The sequence below is a fragment of the Anguilla rostrata genome, chromosome 9 (assembly GCF_018555375.3).
Source record: "Anguilla rostrata isolate EN2019 chromosome 9, ASM1855537v3, whole genome shotgun sequence".
Classification (NCBI taxonomy): domain Eukaryota; kingdom Metazoa; phylum Chordata; class Actinopteri; order Anguilliformes; family Anguillidae; genus Anguilla; species Anguilla rostrata.
This window is the reverse complement of record NC_057941.1, coordinates 37,506,657-37,523,704: the sequence shown is the minus strand read 5'-3', so window position 1 is coordinate 37,523,704 and position 17,048 is coordinate 37,506,657. Positions and strand designations below refer to the sequence as shown.

General features: G+C 42.0%; 1 long non-coding RNA gene across 1 annotated transcript in view; it reads left to right on the top strand.

The window, feature by feature from the left end:
* LOC135263712 (uncharacterized) overlaps nt 1-5,569 on the top strand; it is a 42,039-nt gene extending 36,470 nt beyond the window's left edge. The window contains exon 4 of the long non-coding RNA XR_010332526.1: nt 3,024-5,569. This is a non-coding gene — a long non-coding RNA (uncharacterized LOC135263712). The remainder of the gene's footprint in view (nt 1-3,023) is intronic.
* Nucleotides 5,570-17,048: the final 11,479 nt, after the last annotated feature.

The window sequence follows — 17,048 nt, the reverse complement described above, 5'->3', positions numbered from 1 at the left end:
AACTAACAAACTAGGACAAAGAAAAGGAACACAAAGTGAGTATTGATGAATGCCAAAATATTCTGTACAGCAAAGACTACGGTACCAGGATAACTGTTAAGCAGATTCTCCCAGAATGTTTCTTTGGATTTCCCTTAAATCTAATCCTGAGAAAGCCTTCCACACCCCACAGCTCCCTTGGTTTGCCCAAATAAGGTCTGTACACTAATAGGCTGGTAACATCTGCCCCACCAAGAAACCCCCCACCCCTACTCCTCCCGGAAGAGAGAAACTGCATTTCCCCCCTCCTCTGTAGACACAGGAGAAGCATCAAAATCCAGTGACAGTAATAAGATACTTTGTGCGATGGCACGTGATGAATTGATGATTTTACCTATCAATTCTTCAAATACTTCTCAATCGGAGTCCATGGTGGTGACCCATCTGTGACCCAGACACTTGTTTAGGCATACCTACAGTATGTATAAATATACTATGCTTTACATACTTGTGATCATAACCCCATATACCATCTCATACCCGTTCAGTGTGCTTGTCTATGTATGATATTATTCACAGTCCCCCACATTTATCATATCATCCTTAGTTATCCGCATGCAAGTACATATGATGCATTCTTTCAGTCCATGGTAGTAGTTTTGTCTGACATAGGAGAGCCTGGGCCATTGTCCATGGATTGCAGAGCAGCAGTTTATGGCCCCCAATTGAAGTTCGTCTTGACCCTCCACCTGGTATGGCCACAGCTCCAAGAGGGTAAAATCCTGTCATCTGATTCCTCCAACTGATGTATTAAGTAGGCAGTATACGTCGTAAGAAGTAGAACTTTTTGAGCAAAACAAAGCAATGAGAACAACTGAAACACAAAAAGACGCGGTGTTGTGTGTTCATACGGTGCAGTGTGCGACGGCCTCCAGGGAGAACTTTTGTAAAACTTCTTTCTTGTTCTCCGACCTCCACCTCTCAGCTATTGGTATAAATATCACATAGTTGGTTACGTCACGGTTGAGAGTTCAGAGGGCAGACTTCACATGCTAATGTACGGAGAGTCAACGCCAATCTCTCTTCTGTAGAGATGGGAATTCTGTGAATTCACGCATGTTTGATGAGTGGTGCAACTCGTTTCAGCAAGTTATAAAAACGTCTAGCACACATTCGGAAATAAGAGAAAGTGGACCCCCTCGTCTAAACTCCGCATTTGCCGAATGTACAGACAAAACTCTCCATTCTCCGTCCTACTCTGATTTAGAGGGCGAATGTATCATCTCCTTCGCCTTTTTTTCTTCTTTTGCATAGCTAGATAAACTAAAGCCACTTTAAACACTTTAAACTTTTTGTTTTGTGCTGTGAATTCGCATAGCCCTTCTCTTTATACATCCATGGCGTAGCCGCGAGACGTAGGTCTGGGCGCTGCCTTGTAATTATCCACGTCCCAGCGGCGTGGAGTGACTTTAAATGGTGCGGTGTTCTCACTGAGTATACCGACAACAGTGTTCCTGGACATGTTCGCCGGTGGTTCTCAATCCTGAAGTTCTTTCTTCTTACGGAGTATACTGCCAGCTTTAATAGCTCTCTTCCAGGAGGATAAGGCATTTGGGGCCACAAAAGCCAGCCCTTGCAGTTTTCAGCTGTTGTCCCTATCCTGTGGCATTTTATGGCTCCACTCATGTACAGCAGTGGAATTTTACAGCTCCACCAGTGTGCCACCACTGCCCCGCCTCCAGTTCCCTCAGCTTTGCCATCAACTCCCCCTGCCCCTCTCCCCTCCCCCGTAACTCCAGCAACAGTTAAAATAATATAGTAAAAATAAAAGTAATATATTTTTTTTCTTTGTAGTTTACTATTGTTCAAAAACAAAGAAAATTTTTTTTATGGTATTTTATTTATTTATTTATGGTATATACACTAACCGGCCACTTCATTAGGTGACAGGGGTGGCACCCGGTGTGGTGTTCTGCTGCTGTAGCTCATCTGCTTCAGGGTTTGACATGTTATGCATTCAGAGATGCTGCTCTGCACACCTCGGTTGTAACGAGTGGTTATTTGAGTTACTGTTGCCTTTCTATCAGCTCGAACCAGTCTGGCCATTCTCCTCTGACCTCTGCCATCAACAAGGCATTTTCGCCCAGAGAACTGCCGCTCACTGGATATTTTCTCTTTTTCGGACCATTCTCTGTAAACCCTAGGGATTTTCATGGTTGTGCATGAAAATCCCAGTAGATCAGCAGTTTCTGAAATACTCAAACCAGCCCGTCTGACACCAACAACCATGCCACGTTCAAAGTCAATTAAATCACCTTTATTCCCCATTCTGATGCTTGGTTTGAACTTCAGCAGATTGTCTTGACCATGTCTACATGCCTAAATGCATTGAGTTGCTGGTGTACCTAATGAAGTGACTGGTGAGTGTAGTTCTTGGGCATTTCAATTGTGCTTTTGGAATAAAAACATTTCTATAAACATTTTTTGGTCTAGTGTCCTTTCTGGTGCAAGGCTCAGGCGCCAGGCTCTTCATGTACATAATTCCACATTGTAAAACAATGGCAAGTTGAATTGACATGATATTTGGTGTGGGTACTATATACACCCTGGACTTACATTGCAGGGTGTTTTCAGTGAGGTGAAATTATGTACTTTTGTTGTTAGATTTGGGTTGCCAGGAGACTTCTGATAAAACTGGTATGTAATACTTGGGGCTTCTTCTTAATTATGTGGAAAAACTGTAAAAATAAATAAATAAATAAATAATTAAGATAGTGAAAAATGGCCAAAAACCATTTAGAGTCCAGGGGTTTAATGGTAAATGCAGAAGAGAGAATGTGTGTATGAATTTCTGTCTTGGTTGCTGTCTAAATTACCCCTACTTTGCTGCCTATCATGAAATGCAAGGTTAAAGTGAGCACATGCCTCTCATAGCTATTAGATTCTATGATTTTTATATATTATCCAAATGATCTGTCAATATGCACTGTTTTCAATCTTTGTATGTCTTTTACACATTATAAAAATTGTATTCCCTTCTTTAGGTTTGGAGATAATAAATGCTGTGTCAACTGCAAGAAACAGAACTACTGCAGCCACAACTACGACTCATTCTACTACAACTCCAGCATCTATCACTCTGCTAACACCCACCACTACGACTACCAGACCCTCTATTAGTACTTCAACACCTACCACCACTAAAGCAAGCACTTGTACCGCCACTGTTGTTATTGCCCGAAAACCACACCAACCCACTGAAAAACCACCTATAGATCCAAATATATCACTGCAAGTCACACCAATAACAAATACAGTATCCACAACGGCAACTAAAATTTTTACACCACCCATATTTATTTCCATAGCTCAATCAGCACACCCCCGCACTGACCATGTCTACCCTGACAGCTTGACTCCTCTAGCAGGGAGAGATACTAACAACCTGGGAGCAGTGAAATACAGCCTGGTAGCTGCTGTGGCAGTGGGACTAGTGTGTTTGACCTGCTTTGTGGCCTTGGTGGGAAGGAAAGCTGCAGAATCATTCAACCATAGACAATACACACGCTTGGAGCTTAACAACCTAAAATATGACATCTAAAGTACATCTGCTTAGACACAATGACATCAAGTTGGGCATCTGACCTGCCCTTGTGTCTGGAACTTGAAGCTCATTCACCACATTAACTATAATGCAAATTTCTGAGCAGTGAAAAGAGCCTTATTACTCATGTAATTACTCTGTGTCTCTGACCGTTTTTTTTTCTTGTTTCTCTTGACTTCCATTGGCACAACTGTGGTCCTTATGTTGACAAACATCCATAACATACTCCACAGGCAATCAAAAAGGCAACCAAAAAAGCAATTGAACTGACCAGTTATGATTCTCTGAATTTATATGGTGAAACAATTTTTTTAAATACCCTTAAATGACTTTAAAATTACTTTAACCGGATCTGAATGGTTTGATCACAAATCTAAAATTGTACAAATCAAGAAAAAAAGATGTAATTGTCCCAAACATTATGGTGTTCATATGTCTACATCTAATCATGTCATATCTTTATCTTATATTAATAAACATCTGCTGGTAGAATGTACCCCGTATAGGAAGGAAATTATTCTTTACAGTGTGTGATTTTTTTATTTGCCATCTGAATCAATAAAATCTAAAATTTTTACAAAAACTTTTTTTTGAGGCATCCTTGGCTCAGTTAGGTCAGGAACCCACATTGCCAGGTCACACGCTCTGGTTGCTTGGCCCCTTCCTACTTACTGAAATCACTGCTTTGGGCAGTATTATTGCAGTAAGAGTTCAATCCTCAACAGTGTAAGCCAAGCTGGCAGTTTCCACCTCACAGCTCAAGCTGAGCTCCCAGCTTCAAACTTGCAGATCTCAACTCCCCGCTCACTCTGCTATCTTTGGGTTACTGTAGGTTACACATATGTATGCCCAACACCACAAGCCACCAGAACAGCTTCAATGCACTTTGGCATAGATTATACAAGTCTCTGGAACTCTACTGGAGGGCTGGAACATCATCCTTCCAAAAGATATCCCTCATTTGGTGTTTAGATGATAGTGGTGGAGAGCACTGTCTAACACTTATGCCAAAATCTGTCATAAGTGTTGACAACTGGGTTGAGATCTGGTGACTACGAAGGCCAAAGCATATGATTCCCATAATTTTGATACTCAAACAATTCAGGGACCCTGTGGAAGTATGGGTTTTCTTCATTCTTTTAATGTTTTTACATTTCTTCTTATTAAAGATTGTACTGATCAAGTATATATTTAAATGTATGTGATTATGGGATGATCTCTGAAGAACAATAGGTATTCTGTGTTATGTCTATTTGTAACTAAGGAAAGACAGTGGTCTCCTTGTACACTGATGCATACTACCTAAAGAATCTTTGACCCCCAGTTGCAGGAGGGAAAATTGTAAACATTTACTTGGGTGGAATTTTGTAAGTAACTTCTGGTGGGAAACAGTCTTGTGCAGAACACCTTTGAGTTGTAAGAGAAGAGAAAGAATACTGATTTAGAAAGAACTGAGTTGCTATATCTAGTAAATGTATAGATTATATTCTATTAAAATGAATGAATGAAAATCAAAGTAATCACGGCAACAGTATTGATATAAACATAGTTTGTTAGAACATGGTGGTATGTATATGAGTCAATATTTCAGTTGGATTACAGCATGTAGTGAATGCATGTAAAGTGCATGTACTTTGAAACTGGAAGATGGAACAATTGTTAACCATGAGGACAAATACTTGTTATTCAAGTCATGCATATATATTTCTCTGTAAGTGTGTAGTGAGATATCTGTCATTGATTAAAATGGAAGATTATATAATAGTTATTGTTAAACTAACTTATGAAACATATGTTTGACCTAGGCTGGGATTGGTTATTTTAAAGGGAAGATACATCAGGGTAGGAGGAGATCTGGTTGTATAAAAAGGATGTAAAAAAATAATGGGAAGCAGCTCTCTATGTATCTTTATGGTACTAGAGACCTCCCGTAGGCCTACGTACATGAAAAGGATTATTGATTAAAGAGAATAAAAAAGGTTATTAGAAGAAATCATAAGTTCTAGTCTTTATTCTTGCATCACCGACTCACCCACCGAACCTAAGAAGGGATTTTCCTCCACAACCCCTCATGCTCTGTGGGTGGGGGCACTGTCATCCTGAAAGAGACCACTTCCATCAAGATAGAAATGGTTCATTATAGGATAAAGGAGATCACTCAGAATAACTTTGTATTGATCTGCAGTGACAGCTTTCGACCACAATTTTCAACCCTATTTAATGATGTCTTTCCCATAGATCTAAATGCAGATGCCACTTTAGTCACTCTTCCTATTCAAACACAAGCCAGTTGAGCAGTGTTTGTGACTGAAGCTCCTGCCATCCGTGTCCCAATAATGAACCCTCTTTCCAAGTGACTTAGATCTTGTCCTCTTGCCATCTTGGGGCGACGTAGCGCAGGAGGTAAGACCGATTGTCTGGCAGTCGGAGGGTTGCCGGTTCAAACCCCGCCCTGGGCAAGTCAAAGTGTCCTTGAGCAAGACACCTAACCCCTAACCCCTAACTGCTCTGGCGAATGAGAGGCATCAATTGTAAAGTGCTTTGGATAAAAGCGCTATATAAATGCAGTCCATTTACCATTTACCATTTGATACAAAATCGTTGTCAACAGAACCTGCTCATTATTTTTATACATGCCACATGCCATGATAAGATGTCAATTGCTTCATTGTGTCATGCAGTACACCTGGTATGGAAACATCTGCATTCATTATATTTGTCACCCGTCTGTATATATGTGTATAACTGATATATATATATATATATATATATATATATATATAATATCAGTTAATGCAACCATAATGTTCCTTGGACAATTCTGCAAACTGCACAGCAGTGGGTCCTGTTTCACATAAGTGGCTAACTCAGTTACAAGCGCATTGCACCCGCGGGTGTTACGGGTGTTGTGACACCCGTACTTTCACAGAAACACGATTCCATCCCCCCCACTTTTTCCTGAGATAGTCATCAATGAAACAAAACTAAAATCTGTAAAAACAGTACTTCAGAGAATGAGTTCCCATGGTGAAATGAAACAGCTAGCTATCTAGCACAACAACTAGGATAGCCTATCTCAATCATCCCAAATGCAAGCCAGCTGGCTAACAAACTTAATCCAAGCTAATTGTAGCTGATATTATGTAAAGAATAAACCACGATGGGCTGTCCCGTTATTGGAAAATAATGTATGACGGGGTGGTGATGCGGCCGAGGCGAAGCCTTTTATATTATTTTCCAATAAGGGGACAGCCCAGAGGGGTTTATTCCACTTACACAATGGGTTACGAATAATGACTATATATGGTTACTTTAATATTTATTGATTTTTATCGACGTAATCACCTGAAATTGAAATATTCTTACACGGCCATTTGGGCATATTATTTTACCGTTGTCAAGCAAAATTCTGGTTGGTAGTTCTATTTGGACTGTTGTTATGCAAAAACTCTGGTTGTTAGTTCTATTTGCACCGTTGTTAAGCAAAAACCTCTGGTCGTTAATTCTATGAAAACAACGATTCTGTCAAGAAAAAATAGTTCCTTCTCGTTTTGTACCATACAGTTAGCACCAATAGCACCAAGTTTGGTCATTTTTGTCATTACATTATTTAAAGTAATAATCTCGAAGATTTTCATTAAAATAAATGTCTGTTAAGTCATTATCTATCGCTCAATTAGGTAACACAATGGTGATTGAGCCTATTATTATATTAATTAATATTATTATTATTATAATAATTTATGATTAAAGAACTGGGTGTCTGTGGCAACATTCTCGGGAAAAAATCACAAGCGGCGCATAGATAGTCACCCATCAGTGATTGGTCCTCCAGAGAGGGTAGGCAGAGCTAACGCAACAGGCTTGCTCTTCAACTCACTTGTGTGTGAGCAGCGTACTGTTTTTTCCAGTGTCTGCTAGCGTTAAAGGTAGAGGGGGGGGGGGGATTATGGAACCTTTTTGTGTAACATGAGAGGTCATATTATTTGTTGATGTAGATTTCGTATTACATTTGATGACAATGTAACGTTACTAAATTACATAGCTATTTGCACAGCTAACGCTAGCTACCGGACCATGTCAATAAAGGCAACATTAGTTTAGGCAATGTTGCGCACAGTATCCATTTCTCAAATCAGGTAACGTTGCGTTAGCTAGCTAGCTAATGTAATTAACACAATCTAATGTCAGCTAACAATTAGAAAAAACGCTAGCTAACGCTACCGACCGGTACCGACCTCGCAAAACGTCTCTCGAATGCAATGCTACCTTGTTGCAGCGTTGCAATGTAGCTAACTAAAGGCCAGTTCAGATCAATGATTCGCAAGGAGACTGGATGCAACTTGCTAAATTCCAAGACGTCTGATTGTAAACGTTCTAAAACTGCACTTGGCAATTTGACATGGTGGGTCTTTTGAGACCCTAGGCAACGGCTTCAGAGGCTCTGCAACTAATCAGTTCACACCGGCGCAATTTTCTCTGCAACATTCTAAAACCGTTTCGTCTCGCTGCGAATCATTGATCTTAACTGGCCTTAACGTTACCGTTATTTACATTGCCATCAAGTTCATCAATATATAAGCCGGGGTATAGGTGGAGCAGAGCCGGGTCTGATTTCTGTGTAAAGATGTCAAGCCGGAGAAAACTAAATAAAAGAATACGGCAATATGGATTAGCGTTGTTATTATTTTATTACGCTTCCTCATGTTCCTTCAGCCTTGATGCCCTTTTTTGATGAAATCTCCTTTGTTTTTGTTTTATTCGTCATATCCTGATTGCTAATTTAACACCCAGCTCAGCTTTATTCTCGAACAGTTTAGCTAGCAAAACCAGAAACAAGGCAGTTGTTTCAAAAATATCACACAACAATCATTCACGATGATGATGCACGAGATACATAATTGCACGAGCCACAGCAAATCCCGCGAATTCTTCTCTGCAGTAAGATGTTCATACCGAGCAAAAGGTGGATAAAGAACATTTGTGGAATTTTGATCATCACTAATTCTACCCCAGGTCTGCTACAGCATTTTAACCCGGCTCGGCAGTGTAAAGACAGCTTAAGTTAGCCTAATGTTAGACAATGAATGAGTATGTACATAAAGTTACTTGTATAACAACCAGTTTTTATTCAGTAAATAATAAGTGTAATAGTTGGCGTGGCCCAGGTGCCAAATGACTGACGTCACACAGGCGACACTGGTTGGATCCGGTTGGATCTATGGGAAGTGAGGTTCAAAAACACACCTGCAATTACCGCTTCTCACCATTGGTACCGCGAAAGAGCACGAAACTGTGAAATCTTTGAGATTGTAACTTTAAGAAAACTGCATGAAACCATAACCTAATCAAATTCATCTCCCTAGCTCTGTCTTGCTTTTTTAAATGGTGCAGTCACGCGGTGTAAACAGCATTTTTCCAAGACCCTCTGATACCGGGTTTGAATGCCAGCTAGCCTTATGATAGGTTCACCGCCAATATTAAAATTCAGCTGGGTTTTAGGTCAAAAAGGTCTCATGGCATGCTTTTTATCCCGGATAGCTAGCTAGGTAACTACTGAATTATATTCAAAACAGCAGTTACTATAAACGCAATCGTTAACAAAGATACAAAAGAAAATGCGTCCCATAGCCATGAGTTAAATGCGGAACGAATATTCTACTGTCCAAAAAAGGGACGATTCCGATTTGCAGGATGGTTGGCAACCGTAAATAAAGCTAGCAACAGTAACTAGAAATGTGATTCAATGTTGCCATCAATTGTGAAATTGGACATTGAAAAGAGGAGGGGATGTAACAACAATTCAAAAGTGAAAGAATAATGTTGCTGCTTAAACTGCTTTAGAAGGCTGGATTTGGTAGCGCATTGATTTTAGAACTGTTAAAAGGCCGAGTGTCCCTTTACTTTATTTGTCCCTTGGACCAATCAGAATCGTGTATTCAGCCAAGCCGTTTTATAGTTAGCTATATAGCATTGTCACAGCTAGATAGCAAGTTAAAGTCTGAATACCCCCCTCTTTTGGGGACATCTCTTGCACCCTTGGTTTACAGTCTGTAGCAGTCAGACCAATGTTGGCTAGCCTGATAGTACGTGCTTGCTTTAGCGATAGTTTGCTAGCGACAGCCAATGAGCTTGACATGGTTCAACATTCTCATTGTTCTTTTTGTTATGCAAGATACGAGGCAAATGCTCAAAAGGAAAAGGCAGAAGAATATTGACTCCTTTTTCAAGTCAAGTAGTCATGTAAGTGGAGTTATTGTGACATGGGCTTGCTAGGTCTTTGCTTTGGAAGGAAACTGAAAGCTAGCTTGCAATCTCTTATTGCAATCATTCAATTTTACAGTAGTACATTAATTTTGTTTTTGAGTTAATGCTATGTATGTGTTCATTTACGTAATTTAAAGCTATTTGTTTGAGCTTAAAACCTTGTAAAAAATTTTTTTAAACTCATTCATATTACTGCTGTGTTCTGCTTGTTTAGGATAGGCAATCACATCAGGCAGCAACCTCAATGAGGTATCGTTTTATTCAATATTTAGTCCCAGATATTGACTGTAGAATGACATGGTATCGTTTTTTAAAACATTATCTCGTTTATTTCGTTACTCAGTGAGCATGCGTTTTCACTGCCGTATTGGCATATCTTCGGCTATTGTCGGGTTTATCTTGTTGCTATGACGGAATACGATTTTTGAGTGGTGAAAGAGTATTTTTATGAATGCACAGATAGATAATATTGTCCATTATGAAGTTCAGACCCTCCCCTCACTGATGAAAACTAGACCCGACGGTGTTGGATTACTTAGTTGCGTTGTCATGGATGTTTTCTAGCCGCTTGCCGTAAAGGAGTTTACTAGATGTCGTAACACTTTAGATGTGGAGCTACAGCTCTTCTGCACTGCAAATAATAAAAAAGTCCAAATGGCGGGCAATTTTAGCAGAGAAAGCTTCCACATCCCAACTAAAAAGTTAAATTGGCAGGCAAACAATATGGCGGACATAGGTGGTCCCAAAAGCAAAGTTATAGAGTGCATTCAGATGAATAGGTCGATGAAGTTTTGTGTTGATCTGACTTATGGTGTGGGAGTTATGGCCTTTTACGCATGACCCTTTGTTATAGTGCCACCATCTGGCCGACATAGGTGATTTGTAGTGCCTGAGTAGTGGGGGGCCATAGGAACCCACCTGCCAAATTTGGTTGCTCTAGGACTTATGGTTGCTGAGCCTCAGACACTTTTAGCAGAGAAAAATAATAAGAATAATGATAACTAGACAATTCCTGCAGAAATTGTGAAGCGTGGTTGCCGTCAATGCAAGCAGTGCTAGGTAGTTGCTATGTTGTTCTGGCAGTGACTTTTAGTATTTTAGGTGGTGTTCTAGGTCGTTGCTAGATGGTTGCTATGGAGTTTGGGGCCGTTGCTAGGGTGTTGCTAGGTGGTTGCTATGAAGTTCTAGGTGGTTGCTAGGGTGTTGCTAGGTGGTTGCTATGGAGTTCTAGGTGGTTGCTAGGGTGTTGCTAAGTGGTTGTGATGGAATTCTAGGTGCTAGCTATGGAGTTCTAGAGGGTTGCTAGGGTGTTGTTAGGTGGTTGCTATAGAGTTCTAGATGGTTGCTAGTGTGTTGCTAGGTGGTTGCTATGGAGTTCTTGGTGGTTGCTAGTGTGTTGCTAGGTGGTAGCTATGGAGTTCTAGGCAGTTGCTAGGGTGTTGCTAGGTGGTTGCTATGGAGTTCTAGGCAGTTGCTAGGGTGCTCTCGGTGGTTGCTAGGGTGTTGCTAGGCGGTTGCTATGGAGTTCCAGGCGGTTGCTAGGGTGTTGCTAGGCGGTTGCTATGGAGATCCAGGTGGTTGCTAGGGTGTTGCTAGGTGGTTGCTATGGAGTTCTAGGCGGTTGCTAGGATGTTCTAGGTGGTTGCTAGGGTGTTGCTAGGTGGTTGCTATGGAGTTCTAAACAGTTGATAGGGTGTACTAGGTGGTTGCTAGGGTTTTGCTAAGTGGTTGCTATGGAGTTCCAGGCGGTTGCTAGGGTGTTGCTAGGTGCTTGCTATGGAGTTCTAGGCAGTTGCTAGGGTGTTCTAGGTGGTTTCTAGGGTGTTGCTAGGTGGTTGCTATGGAGTTTTCGGTGGTTGCTATGGAGTTCCAGGCAGTTGCTAGAGTGTTCTAGGTGTTTGCTGGGGTGTTGCTAGGTGGTTGCTGTGGAGTTCTAGGCAGTTGCTAGAGTGTTCTAGGTGTTTGCTGGGGTGTTGCTAGGTGGTTGCTATGGAGTTCTATGCGGTTGCTAGGTGGTTGCTATGGAGTTATAGGCAGTTGCTAGGGTGTTGCTTGGTGGTGGGCTGTTGCGTTCGTAGTGTTGTGGATAGCAGTCGTCAGATGGATGGTAAGTCATAAAAGGGAAATATAAGGTGTTTTATATATTAGAGACATAAATATTTTAATTGTGTAATAAGTATTGTTTTATATTATAGAACTATAATTATAATAACTGTATAGTGATGGTGACAGGTGGCTCTCCAGAGCCGTTGAGTAAAGTAGGAGAGAAGTGGCGTGAAGAAAGAAAAATTAGTCTATAGATCCAGCTATGCTGAAAGAAGTGAAGGAGTTCATAGCTAATAGTGTAAGTAAATACTTAAATGAAAAGGACAGGCCCTTCCCCATGAAAAAAGTGACCGAAAAGTGAGAGCCGCAGGTATTCAAAGCTTGTGGTTTGATCATTAGGAGTGGAATGTTAGGCGACTAGTGGGTCGAGCAAAATAATTCTATGAGGAAGCGAAGCTGAGTGACACCACGAGAGATGTGTGGCAACGTGATGCAGAAAGGCTACACAAAGTGTAAATGAGGAAGTTAAAAATGGAGATGAGATGTGGGAGCGAGTAATATGTTTGAAGATGGAAATGGCAAGTTTAAAGAAAATAATACATGACCAACAGCGAGAGTTGGATAAAAGCAATGCGTAGTGTTACATGTAAGATTACACCTAAAGTTAGTCGTAGAGAAAACGGCTGACAGGGTGGAGGTAGCAGCCGTGTATGTATCCTTGGCTGATTTACAATCTTGTCAGTATCGTGGTAGAGATAACCACAACACACAGAGTTGCCGCCGCGAACGCAACAACAAACGGAAAATACAAAAGGATCCGTGTATTATGTGTAAAGGATCTGGCCACTGGGCCAGACAGTGCCCAACTCGATTCATATAGCCTGGTGGAACAGTTCAAACCAGACATCTCTGAGAACCAAAAATAAAAATATTTTAGCCAGTAAATAGCAAGTAATTCTTTATTTCTAAAGAATCAGAATCAGAATCAGAATCAGGTTTATTTCCAAGTAGGTTTTCACATACAAGGAATTTGTTCTGGTCTGGTGATGCATAACAGTGAACATAAAATAAAATAAATAAAATTAAATAAAATTAAATAAACATAGTGCAATAAACATAAAAATAGTGCAAACAGTAAACAGTAAACAATAAGCAATAAACATAGTGCAAGGATAAGCATAGTGCAAGGGCACAAAGTGTTATAATAAGTACAGGTGCTATGTCTGTTTGGTGGCCGTGGGGGTCAGGATAACAGAATGTGTCAGTGGGGGTCCTGGGCCTTGTTGATGAGGCCAGCTGCAGTTGGGAAAAAACTGTTCTTGTGACGTGAGGTTTTGGTCCTGATGGACCGCAGCCTTCTGCCGGAGGGGAGTGTTTGAAAGAGTTTGTGTCCAGGGTGGGAGGGGTCGGCCACAATCTTTCCTGCCCGCCTCAGGGCCCTGGAGGTGTGCACGTCCTGGAGGGATGGCAGGTTGCAGCTAATCACCCTCTCAGCAGCGCGAATGATATGGTGTAGTCTGCCCTTGTCCTTGGCAGTGGCAGCAGCGTACCAGATGGTGATGGAGGAGGTGAGGATGGACTCAATGATGGCAGTGTAGAAGTGCACCATCATTGGCATTGGCAGGTTGAACTTCTTCAGCTGCCGCAGGAAGTACATCCTCTGCTGTGCCTTCTTGGTGAGGGAGCTGATGTTCAGCTCCCACTTGAGGTCCTGGGTGATGATGGTGCCCAGGAAGCGGAAGGACTCCACATTGTTGACTGGGGAGTCACACAGGGTGATGGGGGCCGGTGGGGCTGAGTTCCTTCTGAAGTCCACAACCATCTCCACTGTCTTTAGAGCGTTTAGCTCCAGGTTGTTTTGGCTGCACCAGGACACCAGATGTTCAATCTCCCACTTGTAGGCGGACTCATCCCCACCAGAGATGAGCCCAATGAGAGTGGTATCGTCTGCAAACTTCAGGAGCTTGACTGACAGATGACTAGAGGTGGTATACAGGGAGAAGAGTAGAGGGGAAAGGACGCAGCCTTGAGGGGAACCGGTGCTGATGGTCCGGGAGTTGGAGACGTGTTTCCCCAGCTTCACGTGCTGCTTCCTGTCAGACAGGAAGTCGGTGATCCACCTGCAGGTGGAGTCAGGCACGTGCAGCTGGGAGAGCCTGTCCTGTAGCAGAGGTGATGATGGTATTAAAGGCAGAGCTGAAATCCACAAACAGGATCCTGACATAGGTTCCTGCAGTGTCCAGGTGCTGGAGGATGAAGTGGAGGGCCATGTTTACAGCATCGTCCACAGACCTGTTGGCTCTGTATGCGAACTGCAGGGGGTCCAGGAGTGGGTCCGTGATGGTTTTAAGGTGGGACAGTACAAGGCGCTCAAAAGACTTCATTACCACAGAGATCAGGGCGACGGGTCTGTAGTCATTGAGTCCTGTGGTCCTTGTTTTTTTAGGGATGGGGATGATGGTAGAAGTCTTGAAGCAGGCTGGTACGTGCCATGTCTCCAGTGAGGTGTTAAAAATGTCTGTGAACACCGGAGACAGCTGATTGGCACAGTGCTTCAGGGTGGAGGGAGAGACAAAGTCTGGTCCAGCGGCTTTGCGGGGGTTCTGTCTCTTGAATAGCCTATTAACATCCTTCTCCAGGAGGGAGAGAGTCATCATTGTGATAGGGGAGAGGGAGGGGGCCTCTGAGGTGGGCAACTGTGGAGAGGCCCGGGCCCCTGCTAAGATGGGGGAGGAGCTGGTGGTCTGGAGCTGGTGAATGGAGTCACAGGGGATGGTGTCAGCACTGTCCCATTGTCTTTCAAATCGTCAGTAGAACTCATTCAGGTCGTTGGCCAGGCGCAAGTCATTAGTGGAGTGGGGGGCTTTTGGTTTGTAGTTGGTGATCTGTCTGAGGCCTTTCCAGACAGAGGCTGAGTTGTTTTCTGAGAACTGCTGTTGAAGTTTCTCAGAGTAGAATCGTTTAGCATCTCTCACCGCTAAACCTGTATTTAGACTCTTTAAACCGGTCCTTGTCCCCATTCCTAAATGCTTCCTCCTTCGCCAACATTAGCTGTCTGAGTTTAGCTGTAAACCAGGGTTTGTCGTTGTTGTAACTAACCCTGGTGCGTGATGGTACACAGCTGTCCTCACAGAAGCTGATGTATGACGTCACAGCCTCTGTGTACTCATCCAGACTGTTGGTAGCAGTCCTGAAAACATCCCAGTCAGTACAGTCCAAGCACGCGCGAAGATCCTCCATAGCTTCACTGGTCCACTTCTTAGATGTCCTCACAACAGGTTTGCAGAGTTTTAATTTCTGCCTGTATGCAGGAATAAAGGGAGGCGTTCTGATATTGGAAAGCATTTGTGGGGCGCACACGGAAATAGAAAATAAACACCCTAGATACAATAGAAAAGCTAAATACAAATTACAGGGACAATTAAGAAAGAGTAATAACAGTAGAAATTAGATGAACAACATTAAGCAGTTCTTTTTACAGTGGTGTAAGCAGCAGTTCCCAAATAAAAATAAGGCACCATCATATGTTTCCCTTTAATCAAATAAAGAAAATATGTCTACAATAATTGAGATTATAAAATAGATTATGTTAATGAACTTCTGTCAAAAATTAATCAGCAACTTAATATATTTGCATTTTATGGAAACAAAATAACTTTTGTACATTGTGGGAAGAGAGTCAGTGTCTTAGAGAATAGCATTGTGTACGTATGAGTGGTGTGGACTGTATGGGTGTGTCTGATGCTAGAAGTGTTTGAACCAGAGACTGTAAAAAATATGGACAAAGCTACTGTGACGTCACCCATTGCCTCTCCGTGGGTCTGTAAAACACGTTTTGAAGCTCAATGGCGGGCGCGGCCATGTTCTCGATTTGGAGCCAAAACCATAGAGTTAAGCGGTCTTGTGATTTTTACAATGTGATTGACAGTCCCGTGCGGAAAAGCCCATCAACCTGAACGAACGATTTCAGAACGAACTTGAGGCTAGTTGACTGTCTGCCGTTATGTTTTAAAATATATGATCAAATGTTTACGGAGTTTAATTTCCATCCGTGACTGTACTGTGTCATGTAATCACGTTATATGTATGACATTAATCATACAATTATGTTCAGTTATCTTCAATTTATGTTTCTCGGCAAAACGAATATGCTTAGCTAGCATATCAGTTTGCCAGTGAGCTAGGTAAGCTATCCGTGGTTAGCTCACGCATTAGCAATATGAACTACAGGGGAAGAACATCGACTGCACTGATGGTCAATCAATCAGAGATGTGTAGACTACTGGTGATTTGACTAGGCTAATTTTCATATAACTGTCTGGTAGACCTGCTGTTAACCAAGCAAGTTATCGTCGTAGGTTTTCGCCACAGTCAAGTTAATGAGCCATTAACTGCTACTACTCCATCGCCGTTTGTGGTGTTTACTTACTGGGTGACGCTAGCTGACCGATCGTTCGCAAGTCACTTTTTACCGAATAAAAATGAACAATGTCAGCGGTGATTAACAAATCTACCAAGTATTTTAATAACTGATCTGCAGGCGTGTAAATATGACAACGCACTTTGTATAGCAAGTTTTCCACCTGGTGCATGAAGACAAAAATAATGTACATTGAATTTCTAATTATTATTATTTTCTTGCTAGCTTCTAGCTTTGTCACATTCGTGCAGCATAGCCCAGGTAGACATTTACGGAATGTACACGACTGACAAGCCGTCAAACACGTTTGACAGATGGAATATTTGCCAGTTAGGGTTAGCTAGCTAGTCAAATGGCTTGGTAGCCGAAGTTGCGAACTGTTTTAGCATAGGCTACTGGACTACCACATATAGCAAATAAGCGTTAGCTGATTACGCTTTCTGCCAACTAATTATTTGGTTAAGAGGGCTAAAGGAAATAGTAAAAATGACTCGGCTACCGCAAAACTTCAGAGGAGGATTATTTTATTGTCGTCTAGTGCAGCTGTAAATAGCACACACTATAATGAAACCACTACAAAATGGGATGCCTGCATTTTCTGACTTTGCACAGGTGGACCGTGGTCGGAGCCGCAATGTCAAGGCCAAGAGACGCCACCTCCCACCCCAGTGACCACAGATTGTAGCCCCTACTGTAGCTCAGTCCTCCGCAGTAATCCGGAAGTGACGCAAG